The following is a 14,288-nucleotide window of genomic DNA, read 5'->3' on the forward strand; positions in this document are numbered from 1 at the left end:
TTTGGGTAAACAGTCCAATATTGTTCTTGTGTTCTACTTTGAATCATTGTTGCTTAATTGTGATTTTCATACTGTTCTTTACAATATATGAATTATAATTAGGGTTGTATTTAGATTATGAAAATTATTACTCAAGAGGGGAACATTCAAAAAATCCGGCAGTGGGTAGAACAACATAGGTTATGTGAGATTGAGAGATAAGAATAAATCTAGGTAACCGAGATAATTCTAGATTGTGAAATCGAGAGTTGGAATATTGAGGACTATTTCTAGAGTGGAACGTAATGAAGGTAAGGATAAATGGTCGTATAGAGATATAGGCTAGGTATAACTTACACATTCTTTATGCAGCACTTGAGAGAGGGTTTAAAGATAAAACAATGCTCTAGGTTTTTGAACATATTGGAATGATTTAGGCACATTAATGATTTGGGTTAAAGTGTTAGAGAGTGAATTTGAAACCTTAATAATTGTTATTATCTTGAGTCTATTCACATTTAGTTATTTGTTCTTTAAAATTCATAGTTATTTATTATGTTACTTCTTGATATCTTTTGAAATTGATTGATTAGATAAAGTTAGGATTTAGTATTTGTTATATTTAATTGATTTTAATCCTTGTGTGACGATATTTGTCTTTAGACTACTTTACTACTTGTTTGTGCACTTGCAAGCATATTCATTATTTTTCGCAACAAAATGCTGGTAATCTCAGCTCATCCAAAACATATAAACCTCCCCGCCTACGACTTTTCCCAATCAGCTTATTAGATTGTGGATCTTGCACATGACAAGAAGTAGAAGAAAAAGACATTGAATAGCCAGAATCACACAGTTGGCCAACAAATACAAGGTTTAGTGAAAGCTTAGGAATATGATAAACATTAGGAAGTGATAAATGAGGCCTGACAATAGAACCAACACCTACTATTGGCATGGGAGTACCATCAACAGTCATGGCAGCAATAGATGATGTAGGAATGAAACAAAAGATTTCGAATGTGGAGACATATGGTGTGAAGCTCCAAAATCTAAAATACATGTAGAGGAGGTGATACCTTAAGTTCTAGCAGGGGGCTGACCTACCAAAGAAGTGGCAGACATGGCATGCGGCTGTATGGTAAGAAACTTTTGAAACTGTTCTGAGAGGGCAGCAAGTGCAAAGTTGGAGGATGATGACCAAAAATCATATGAGTCAAATGGAGGTACAGTAGCAGCAACGTTAAATTTTGGTGGACGGTATGGTCTGGATTGTGCATGGTTTTCAAAATACGGTTGATTACCATAATGAGGTGATTGATTACTAAATCGATGTTGGTTACCATGATGAGGAAGTCTAAACTAATGTGTTTGTTGCTGAGGTGCACGATTTACTAACTTAGGACACTGAGTCTACCGGTGACCCTTTTATTTGCAAAAGTTGCATTCATCAATCCCAACCTTTGTGTGAGGTTTATTCTCATGGTGAGTAAAAGATCTAGGAAGAACTGCCAAAACAGAATGACTGGGTGTTGGGAGGATGTCTTTTCCTGCTTGAGACTTGAAGACAAATTTCATCTGCCAACAACTCACTGACTATTGGATCAATTGAAGGAAGTGAAGTATGATGCAAAATAAAGCCACAAAGTCCCTCAAAGTCACCACGAAATGCCATTAAAAATTGAACCAATCGTTGTTCCTCCCTACGAGCAATATAAGATGCAAAAGCTCATAGCGTTGGATATTCGGTAATTGTCAATTAATCCCAAAGATCTATCATAACCGAATAGAACTCATGAGTACTCATATCTTTCTGTTCCAGAGCTCCAATACCTGATTCCAACTGATATTGCTTTGCAAAGTTAGATTGAGTATACAGTCTTGCAAGATGGTCCCAAACTTTCTTCGCTGTTTCATACGTGGTTAATTGGGTACTTATTGAATGTTCAACATAATTGTTTATCCAAGTTATAATTTTTTAATTATCAACTTTCTAATTTTCTAATAGGGTTGCATAATCATTCTTATCACTTATAGGTTTATTCACAACTTCAGAAACATAACCCTACATCTTTTTGCCTTTGAGAAAATATTTCATCACATAAGTCCAATACGAATAGTTTCTCCCATCTAACCTCACACTAATGGATTGAAGGGAATCATCTCTATTGCTTGTCATTGTCAAAAATAACAAGCAAATTTCCAAGTGCCAAATAAACTAAAAGCCCCAAATTGATGAAACCCTAAAATTGCGAAATCAAGCAAATTTCCAAATACCAAAGCAAATACAGAACCCAAATTGCCAAGAAAACTTCCAAATGTCAAATCAAACAAAAGCTCCACAGTTTCAAAATTGATGGAACCCCTAGAATTGTAAAAAAGAAGCAAGTTCAAAGAAAAAAAAATACCAGTTTGATGCAATAGATGAAATCAAGCTCTTAATATCATGGAAAATATTAAGCAAAAAGATAGAAGACAAAGAGATGAAGAAAAAAAATTTGTAGCTGTTCTTTATTGCAAAATTAAGGTTGATACAATGATAGAAAAACATGCAACTAAAGCCACAACATTAAAAAGACTAAAATAACCCTTACAAATATAAAAACTAAACTAACCTTATAAGCTACTAATAATTACTTTAACAAAAAGATCAACACATGAATAGGGATTATGACCACATGTATTTGTAAAGAAGGTTTCTATTTTCACTCGTCAAACTAAAAATCCAAATGTCCAATTTTACAATTTAACTCAGATCACTACACAAGGATAGATTTTATAAAAGCACCATACATTTTATTACATATGTAAGTACACTACGCATACAAGATTTTTCTAGCTAACATGATAATCTGCATTATAGTTTTGCATTGACCGGTTGATTCACTTTAATTATGTATTTTTTTTTTCTTTTTCTTATAAAATATTGCCTTATTATACTTTTTAACATATAATTTTCTCATAATAATTTCTTTTTTTTTATTAAAATATATACAGTCACCTACTCTCAGACCATGGTGATATATCTTAAATATTAAAGTAAAAATTAAATCTAGAAATGGGGCCATATTCCATTCGATTCGAAGCACAAACTAGCTAGAATCTCTCAGGCCACAAGTTTTCTTATACTTGTCATTATTACTTATTTTCCCTTTTTGTCACTCTTGTGGAAAGTAATTAAGTTGGAATCTCATTCTTTAAATATCGATCAACGTACGAAATCGCAATTTTTTTATTATAATATATTTATAAGAAAATGACATTTATAAATCTTCAAGATAATGAAGAAAAAAAGTGGACATTTTCAATATAATAAGATGAGGAAAAAAAAAGTTAAGAGACAGATATCGATTTTGATATTTGTCAAGAAAAAAGTAAAGATACACTAAGAATCCCACCCTACATTTATATGTATATATTTTAGAAGATTTGAGCAAAATCTAATTAATATAATGAAAAGGGCAAAAGTAAACATTTAATATAATTAATTTGATATTTGTTCATTGAAGTAGTTTCAGGTTGCTTCCAAACATATAACCGACTATAAGAATTTTTTTATAAGAAGCAATATTAAATATCTACCTCAATTTTATACGATATACACATTCACAGAGGTTTCTACGCATATAATAATGTACTAGGTTGTTATTTATATTTATTTAATTTTAAAATTATAAATATTATTTATAATTTTAATAAAAACAAATTTATTATTTTTAAAATATATATATAATAGAATGAATTATAATTGTATAATATATAAAAATATTTATATCAATAATCTCCTTTTATATATATATATATATGATATCTAAACATAATGTTGACATAAATATATATTTAAATGACTACATGATATATATATAATACAATAATATTTGAAAAGAAATTAATAATAGAAATAAAATAATAATAGAAAAAGACATTATGTAAATAGTAGTATACATACATCAACTATTTTTAGTTTCTAATGTATCTAATGTATCTCACAATGTCTTTTAGTAAATTTGATAAAGTAAAAGAGCTTCAATCACTTGATAAAAAACAAATTATCACACAAATTTATAAGATAAAAAAAATGATGTGTATGCATTTATTATTTTTAAATAAATATGATTTAATTATTTAAATTATCATAAAATATCATATTTTAATAATTTTTGTAAGTTTATGTTTGTTCTAGTTTTTTAATTTGACAACAACAATAAAATATTATATATTATATTTTTAATATATAATATTAAGTTTAAGTTTAATTAAATTTTATTTAAGTTATAAAAATAAAAATATTATGTTAAAATTAAGAAAAAAAAAATAAAAAACTCTTAAAATAATTTTTTTTTGTTGTCTACAAATTTTTTATAAGAAATATTTCTATAGGTATGATGTTAGTGCTGACTGTGGCTGCCACATGTTCTAACTGGAAGGAAACACGTGGGTTTGATTTGGCTGATGTGTATATCTAAAGGAAAAGGACTGTTGGCACCTGTCATTTGGCTAATTAGTCTGGAATTTGGATAAAGCTATATTGTACAGTCAATGTCGGTTCTCCCTGCCAGTCAATTTTTCGAGTATAGATAGAAGTGGGATATTTTTTCAAATAAAGTAATAAATTTATAATTTAATTTCTTTTATTAATATATATGAGTGGTTTTGTTGGTTGAGACGCGTTCAAGTTTTCTTTTTTTTTTTTTTTTTGTCGGGAGCGTTGAAGTATTTTAAGTGTGCTTTATCGATTCTTTTTAGTCGGTGCAATATAATGTTATGTTTTTACCACATAAAGTGTAACGAACTAACTAATTAACTGATTAACTATCATATCTAATTTTTGGATATGAATGAGACATGAACTATTCTCATTATTTTTTTAACACACTTGCCGATCTCGAATGTCGAGACATGCATGGTCTCCCAATGTATATTTGTGTGCATTTAAGATGCATGCATCATGCATATATAGATCTTACATGTTTTTATTACCAAACGAAATATCAGTCATCTAAATTAATGAACGAGTCACTCTTGTTCATACTAAGCTTTGATTTCGAAGTGGTGTTTGAAAGGGTTTCTTTCTCTGTATTGTTGAGAGTCACTACACCAAAATATTGATTTTGTGACATTTAAAAATATGACTACTATATGTTTTTAGTAACATTTACAGTTTTTGTGACATTTATAGCAAATGTAAGATATTCTAGTGAGTAAAAGTTAATAACATTTTCAAATGTAACAATAATAGTTTTTTAATGATATTTAAAAATGTCACTAAATAATAATTAATAGCATTTTCAAATGTCACTATATTATTTATTATAATAAATTTTATATTTATTTTTTATATTAAAAATAATTTTAGTGACATTTTTATAAATGTTACTATACTAAAATTGTTATTAAAGTATTTTTTTAATATATTTAAAAGAATATTAAGTACATATTTGACATTTAATTATTGTGTTTTATTTTTCAAGTATTGAAGATGTTTTTTATTTTGAAATATTTTTATACAAATTTAACTTAAATAATAGGGAATTTGTTCAGCTGATACCCTATGTTTTTACAAAGTATCATTTTAGTACCCTCCATTTTCAATAATGCTCATGTGGTACCATGTATTTTAAAATTATACATATTTGATACAATATACTCAGATTTGATAGATAAAATTTTGTCAATATGATCAAACTGTCATCAGTTATATGTAATTAAGTAATTAAATTTAAATTTAGAACTTACATAATTGACAGCAGTTTGATTAAATTGGTAAAAATTTATTAATTAAATTTGTGTTTAGGGTACCAAATATGTACGATTTTAAAATATATGATACCATATGAGCATTATTGAAAATAGAGGGTATACCAAAATGATATTTTGCAAAAATACAGGGTATCAAATGGTTACCTACCCTAAATAATATTCACAAATATATCATAATAATCAACAATAAAAAAGTCTGATAAATATCGTAAATAATACATAATTATAGCAAAATAACATTTCTTAAAACAACAACAACAATAGAACTTCTATGTACAAAAAAATTGAAATAAACACCAAAAAAAAAAAAATACATTCATGAGTTTAATTTCTACAACATAAAATCATAGTATTGAGTCACCAAGTTGTGTATCTGATTCCCTTGGAACCTGCAAGAGAATAGAAATCATATAAAATTATTTGTATACACACACATATATATAATGACATTTAATGGAAGATAATTGTTGTAATTTTTTTATTTAGCTTACCACCACTACTATAAAATTGGGCTATCCTGACACCCAATTACGACAATCAACTTTGTTGTCTGTTGTAATTGTTTAATAGGACTCTACGCCAACAGTTAAAAACTGTAGGCATAGAGACCAACGCCAACAACTAATAACTGTCACCGTTGCTTTTGACTGTCGCTATTGACCTCAACATCGATAGTTAATTCAAGACCAATGCCGACAGTTAAAATGTGTCGCTATTGACCAAAACCCCGATAATTAATTCGAGACCAATGCCAACAGTTAAAATGTGTCGCTATTGACCCCAACGCCGATAGTTAATTCAAGATCAATGTCGACAGTTAAACGTTGTCGCTATTGACCCCAACACCGACAGTTAATAAAAGTCCAACGTCGACAGTCATAAAATGTCGCCAAAATTCAAATAAAAAATCTAAATTATAATTAATGAATAGTATAATTTTAAAAATAAACTAAATTATGTAAATATATATTTATAAAACTGATGTATTTATTAAAATCTTTTAAAACTATATGTTTTTTGTTTCTAAATTTTTCATATTATTAACTTTTGTATTTATAATATATTTTATATCAAAATTTAAATTTAATATTCTTTAACATATTTATAAAATTAACTATATTATTAACTATATTATTCTTTAACATATTTATAAAATTAACTATATTATTAACTATATTATTCTTTAACATATTTATAAAATTTGTAGTAGTAAAAAAAGAGTTGTTTTATTAATTGAAAAAATATTGTAAAAAAATTAATGAATAGAATAATTTAAAAAAAAACTAAATTATGTATATATATATTTATAAAAATTATGTATTTATTAAAATCTTTTAAAACTATATTTTTTTTGCTTCTAAATTTTTCATATTATTAACTTTTATATTTATAATAATTTTTATATCAAAATTTAAATTTATTATTCTTTAAAATATTTATAAAATTAACTATATTATTCTTTAACATATTTATAAAAAATTTACATTATAATTTTACAAATAAACTAAATTATGTAAATATATATTTATAAAAATGATGTATTCATTAAAACTTTTAAAACTAGATTTTGTTTGTTTCTAAATTTTTCATATTATTGACTTTTGTATTTATAATAATTTGTATATCAAAATTTAAATTTATTATTCTTTAACATATTTATAAAATTTGTATTAGTTAAAAAAGAGTTGTTTTATTAATTGGAAAAATATTACAAAAAAAATTAATGAATAGTATAATTTTAAAAATAAACTAAATTATGTAAATATATATTTATAAAAATTATATATTTATTAAAAACTTTTAAAATTAGATTTTTTTTGTTTCTAAATTTTTCATATTATTAACTTTTGTACTTATAATAATTTTTATATCAAAATTTAAATTTATTATTATTTAACATATTTATAAAATTAACCATATTATTCTTAACACATTTATAAAATTTGTATTAGTTAAAAGAAATTGGTTTATTAATTGGAAAAATATTGTAAAATAAATTAATATATAAAATTATTAATTATAATTTTTTTATTAATATATATATGTTTAAATAATTTTTTTATAAGAATGTATTGTAACAATATCGATAGTTAAAAAGTATCGTTTTTGAATTATTATAGAGTTTGAATTTTTTGAATGGACCATGCAGACAGGGTTCAAGCTGTCGTTATAGGAGGCAATGCCGAGAGCAATGCTTAGCTTATAACTGCCAGCATTGCCTCCTTAAAAAAAAATCTTACTGTTAATATTTCCCTGTCTTTTTTCTTTTTCCCTCTATCTTAATATTTCCTGTCCTCTTAATATTGATATCTCTCTCTCGACTGGCCCTGTCTCTGCGGCTCACTCTCTCACCGATCCGCCCACCAAACGATGCCGACACCGACGCCGACACCGACGCCGACGCCGACGCCGACGCCAACGCCTTTCTGATGAAATGATTCTCCCACTTCTTCTGTCGCCTCTCACTTTTCCTCGACCACGTCCCCGTATATCTTCCTCAATCTCTTGAAGACGTTGTGTCTTCATTTTTTTTACTTTGTATTTTGGGTTTCAGCATCTTCAATTTTTTTTAAGGGCTGATTATCTTAGGGGTTTATTGGTAGTGTATAGTCGCTCACAATTTCTTTTTCTCTCTTTCACTCTCATGGATTCAGGTGCCTCTTATTCCCCATTCTCTTTGAGTATTATATAGTTTTATATATAGAATAATTAGAATGTACGATTTTACATTTTACATGTAAGAATTGTTGTATTTTGTTCATTTGGTCTATTGAAATCATATATAATCATTTTCAAACTCTACGGTGAATCAATAATGATTTTTTATGTGAAATTATGAAATTGAATATGCTTTTGAAGAGCAGAAGTTCCAAAACAGACCCGTGAGTACTGTAACTATGTTATGTTATTTTGACATTTTGGGTTATCTTTGCCGAAGCACTTATTTTTTAGAATAAGTTAGGTGTTGGCTAAAGTTAATTTATTTATCTTGTTTAAATTATAATTTAATGGCTAGCTTGAGAAAAATAATTATATAATGTAGAGAATATATTTTGTGTATATTTTGTTCCTAGTTGTTATTTAATTCTTGACTATTCTCAATTACAAACGACCCCTTAGAATTCTTATGTGGATATCTTGATTGTGTACATGCAGTCAGTAAGTGATCTTCACAAGAAACGTATGGATATGGTAAGTGAGCATAGTCTGTTATGTTTGCTCAATAAATATTTCTATGGAATTTAAAGTTTGTTGACGCAAGTTACTAATTCTGTCTTTAGATACGAACATATATGGAATCCTCACAGTCAGAAACAAATACAATCAATCAGAAGGATATCAGACAAGGGATTGGTAACCCAGTTGGCGCTAACTACCTTCAGAGACCTTCCCTTAGTTCAGAGCAGTTGATTTCACAACCAACTGGTTCGCAAATGTTGCAGCAAATGACACGATACTAATCAATATACCTCGTTATATCATACTTTTTTTGGTCTTCTTGCTGATTGAACACAAGGCCTGTACCTCGCGGTAAGTATCATCTTTCTGAGGTAGTCGAGTAGTTAACAAATGCATGCCATCTTTAAATATGAACAAGGCTGCAGTAACGTTGTACCCAAAATAAAATATTTTTCATTTTGTTCCAGGCTTTAGCAGCACTCGGCTGTTATGTGGTCTTGGTTCAGGTTACTTTTATGGGCTCTGGAAGTTCCTTGTGATTGTTTAGCATACTTTTTAACAACTGAAAATTTGGTTGACAAAAAAGGACCTTATTCTAACCTCTTTACCTCGGCACTAGTTTGAAACTAGTTTCATCGAGCAATGAAAAAATGTATGAAATTGTCTCTGAAACATTGTTCATTTCTTGTTCATATTTAGGTGGTTAGATACACAATGGTGGCATATGTAATTGAATATGCTTTTGATGTTTCTTTGGAAATCATGTTTAGGGTTCAATCTGTGGTAATATGATATTATTGTTGTAGTTGGCATATGTAATGTTTGATAAAATTACTGTGTGAATAATTGGTATGTAATTTGAATAATTGCTTCATAGTTTGGTTGTGATACACGGACGAAGACACTTGGTAAAGATTATCAAACTCATTTATCTACTTTATAGTTATCAAGATGATTTATAATTACCTATGGATATGCTTTATGGGTCATTAGAGAGTTGTGTTATGTACTGTTGATGCTCATTTTTTATTTTTTATTTGTCTGACTAATAACCCATGTTTGTTTTCTAGGTCCTTGATGGTCTTGTATTAGAGTATGAAAAATCAAGTCATGGTCCAGGAAAATGGCAGAAGCTAGCTATGTTCTTACAAAAATGGTTTGCAATGATTTTTCCTCCTTTTTCTTTTTCATTTCCTTTTGTTAGATGTGAATAGTATGTATATGGGCATGCCTTTTGATGTGAATAGTATGTAGATGACATTGCTTTTAGAGAAGCTAAAGCTGCTCTAGAAAAGGCCGCTGTTGTTCAAGAGCGCACAAGCAAAGAAACACAGAAGAGAGAAGATGCTCTTAGAGAAGAGTTTGCTTTTACTTTGGCTGAGAAGGTGAGTTCTTTTATTGTTCCCTCCCTTTTAATTTTGCACAGTTAAACAATTGTATTCTCATGCATTGATGTTTTCCGGTTTCTAGTTTCTACACACTATGTTTTGTAATTTGTTATATTTGTTGATGAATATACAAGACGAAGAACTGAAGGATAAGGCAGTGAATATTGAATATGATGAGCAGTGCTTGACTACACTAATATTAAAATTGAAGGTGAGCTATATTTTTCACATGATCAATAAATATTATATAGTTCATCTATCTTGTCATTTATACATGTTTTGCCCAGTTACTAGCTTTTTATGCTTAATATTAATGGTGGCAACTGGCTATGGTAAACATGATGGTGCAGGCTGCTAAATCAATGGTGGCAACTGGCTATGCCCATTAGCTAGTGGAGTGTTTAGCTCTGTCCATCTATATTTATTCTCCATTTCTCTCCCTTCTGGTTTTGTGTAAGTTTTTTTTTTATTAAACTGAGTGATCGTTTGGAGTTTGCACCATCACTCTAGTTTCATATTTTATTAATGAATCAATATCCACATGCATAGCTTTTTCCATTTGTTGCTTTTTGATACTTCATAGCTTCTTCATAAGGTTTGAGCTATTTTCTTGCAATACACATGGTTGACATAAAGCATAAATAAGGATTTCAGTATACTTTTAGTTTGATATACTTTTCTTTGAATTTGTAAAACTTTATGCAATTTATTACTTGGTTAGAAAGATTCTAGATGTGAGGCATTTGATGCACTTCATATCTGGTTAATAGATTTCTCTTCACCTGTAACTTATTTTCTTTTGTTTTAGTTTTCATTTTTTTAATCAAATGATGAGCTATTGATAGAGATAATCTTTTATTGTTACCACACTATGCTTTGAACCTATTATTTATTGTTAATGACTTCATGCCAAGTATGATTACATCTATGGAACCATGGAGAATTTGTTAGATGTTTTAGTTCTAATGGATTTTTTGCAGCACTTTTGCTTTAAAATACCAATTGTTCCAGAATAAATTGCTGTATATTGTATCATTGTGTGTGCATTTTTTTTTAATAAAGAGCTACAACTTTTAGTGTTTCAGGAGCTAAAGAGAAAGAGCACAGCAGCTGCCACACTCAAGTCACTTCAACATAAACTTGAGAAATACAAGATAGAGTTGAACAACTCGTATAAGAATTCTCGAGTATACTTATAACTTGTTCATGTTACATAGAACTGATTATTTATAAATTGAGATTATATTTGTATTTGATGAAATATATTTTGATTAAGTTTGCTATGTAATTTTTGTCTTTGTAATATGTAAATTTGGTTTATTTTTTTATTGTTTACTGTTGTTGGTGTAATAAATTTATAAAATTGTTAAATAAAAAAGTTTTTAAGTTTATTTAATTTATTAGAAAGTGTTAGAACTAATCAAATATAAATTTAATGTTACCAATGTTAAATTAATTTAATTTTTGATGTGCATTCTTTTACTACACCATAGAGAGCCAATCACGACACATAATAACTATCGGCGTTGCTAGCAACGACGACACCTAAAAATTGTCGGCGTTGCCAGCAACGGCGACACCTAATAACTGTCGGCGTTGCAAGCAACGACGACACGTATTAACTGTTGGTGTTGCCAGCAATGGTGACACCTATTAACTATCGGCGTTGCCAGCAACGGCGTTACTTATTAACAGTCAGTGTAGCTACTCCGGGGCAAATATGACAGTTAGTCGACTGTCGTCGTTGCTCAATAATAACAGTTAAAAACTGTCAGGAAAGCCCGTTTTTGTAGTAGTGCACAAATATTGTTGGCCATGCAATAGGGGCTCCAACAACTTGACCAATTATCTTAAAATGTCCATATGATTTAATCATTTGTTCGTCAGGCTTAATAGGAACTTGTACTATAACTTCAGAAAAAAAGGATACGAGCTTTTTTTCTCCAACTTCTTTTGATGGATCTCTACTTAAAACAATACCAATAACAATTGTTTCAAGCTCACTAGTGACACTCTTAAGAATGACTACTTCTCCAATCTGCATGTATTATATTAATAAATGAATAATTTCAATAGTCAAGGATCCACTTATAAATATTTTAAAAATTAATATTATAATAGTAGTACCTCAACAACAGGAGCATCATATGCTGAAGATGAAAACCATAGTTGACGTTAAGTTCTTTTGTTATGTAAGGTACTGTTTAACGCCCAAAATATGACTACACTAAGCGGTAGTTGTAGTAAGATCGAGTGGTCGATCCACAAGGAGGTAACCTAAAATCAAAAGGTTAGTAGAAAATAACACAAAAAGTTAGTAACAAGAAGTAAATAAAATTGTAAATGGAAAGAGGTTTGAGATTTTGGTATTGTATTTTTGATAAAGTGATGAAATGAGATAAGTGAAATAAATGTAAGATATAATCAAGAGTTTGAGAAAATGAAAGGTTTCAAGAATCATCCATATGCTTATTTAGTTACTTGGTTACTTGATTTACAAAAATTCACATCCCAACATTTACTTGGAAAATCTAACATTAAAGTCCATAGTTTTTCTAACAAAAGTTCATTTGACTTATAAAGTTCTTTACTTTAAAAGCACAATGTTAATCTTATGAAAAATCTAAAAATGACAAAATACCCAAGGGAAATAATGCAATAGAAGATTAGACATAAAATTATGTATCAATATTACTTTTACTAATTAGAAGCACATAGAAAGAGCATGACTAATCCTATATACTATTAGCATAAGTAAATAAAGATAACAAAATAAAGATAGGGATGAAAGAACATAAATAACACAAATATATTACATTAAGAACATAGTAAATCAAAGTAGCAAAATAACATCACTTGCATATGGAATCATCCCTAACCTTCCTAGGAAGATTAGGCCATTATGCTCATGATTCTCACAAAATTCTAAGAAGAAAATATGAGAAGAAAGTGAGTGGAAATTTTGCTATAGTTTCTCTACTTTAAAAATTACATACTAAGTGTGAAGAATGAGTCCCTATTTATAGAAGGAGAAAAGGACTAAAAAGAAATTACACAACAAAATGGGGTTTACAAAATAAATCTGAAATACTAATAATAAAATATGATTTTGAAAAATAAAATTTTATTATTAATATTAACCTAGTTATTTTGGTGTATGGTCATTTTTCCCTTTTCTAAAATACCACAAAAACATGAGCTTTAAAGCTCAAAATAGCAATTTACAAAGCCCAATACCCACAAAACATGGCTGGTGACACAAGAGGGTTTTGACCTATTTTCAGCCAATGAGGGAGTGCCACGTAGGCAGGCTGCTGGGAAGATTTTGGATTGGGCTTGCTGGGCCTTTGGGTCACGTTGGGAGCTTGCTGAAAGAGCTTCTGTTGGGCAGTTGGGTCACGTTGGGCTTGGTGAAACAATGCATTTGGGTCAATGCATTTGGGCCTTTGTTGGGAATGGTCACGTTGAAGTTGGTGAAACCTGGAGGAAATATGCATATATGTAAGAAATATGCATGCTGGGTCTTGACAGTATGCTGCCTTGGAGGAGATGACGCGGACAGGTGGCAGCTGTTGAGTGCAAAAAGGCTGGCGGGCCTGGACCTATTTTGGGCTTCAAGCCTTCAAAAATGCCACTTTCTTCATTTTCTTTTTCAGTTTTAACTATTTCTCTATTCTCTCTTTTTATTAGTGTCAAAATGCAATTTATTTCCTGAAAATTAAACATAAATTAAATTAAAATTAATATTTTCAATTATAAAATATATTACAATAAATTCATGAAAATATTAATTAAAACTTAATTTATTTTACACTTTAGAACTAATAAATTTGCATTTTTTAGCACTAAGCACAACCCCGAACTAGCTTATTGTTAGTCTCTAGCAATTCAAGCGAAAAATAAAATTATGAAGTTGAATAATCAAGTCAAACCAAGCAAAATCATCTAAGTATTTTCAAATTATCAGCAAGAAGTCGGAAA

General features: G+C 28.8%; 1 long non-coding RNA gene across 5 annotated transcripts; it reads left to right on the top strand.

Moving 5' to 3' along the window:
• Positions 1-7,964: 7,964 nt before the first annotated feature.
• On the top strand, positions 7,965-11,707 carry LOC133790266 (uncharacterized). 5 transcript variants are annotated; one of them, XR_009873976.1, is made up of 8 exons: positions 7,966-8,931; positions 9,021-9,270; positions 9,387-9,571; positions 9,990-10,075; positions 10,174-10,304; positions 10,442-10,518; positions 10,658-10,760; positions 11,385-11,707. It is a non-coding gene; the product is annotated as an uncharacterized LOC133790266 (long non-coding RNA). The 5 variants fall into 5 exon arrangements; XR_009873974.1 differs by having other exon boundaries at positions 7,965-8,931; positions 9,990-10,304; XR_009873977.1 differs by lacking the exon at positions 9,387-9,571 and having other exon boundaries at positions 7,968-8,393; positions 8,896-8,931; positions 9,990-10,304.
• The last annotated feature ends 2,581 nt before the right edge of the window (positions 11,708-14,288 follow it).

This window comes from Humulus lupulus, chromosome 1 (assembly GCF_963169125.1).
Source record: "Humulus lupulus chromosome 1, drHumLupu1.1, whole genome shotgun sequence".
Lineage (NCBI taxonomy): Eukaryota > Viridiplantae > Streptophyta > Magnoliopsida > Rosales > Cannabaceae > Humulus > Humulus lupulus.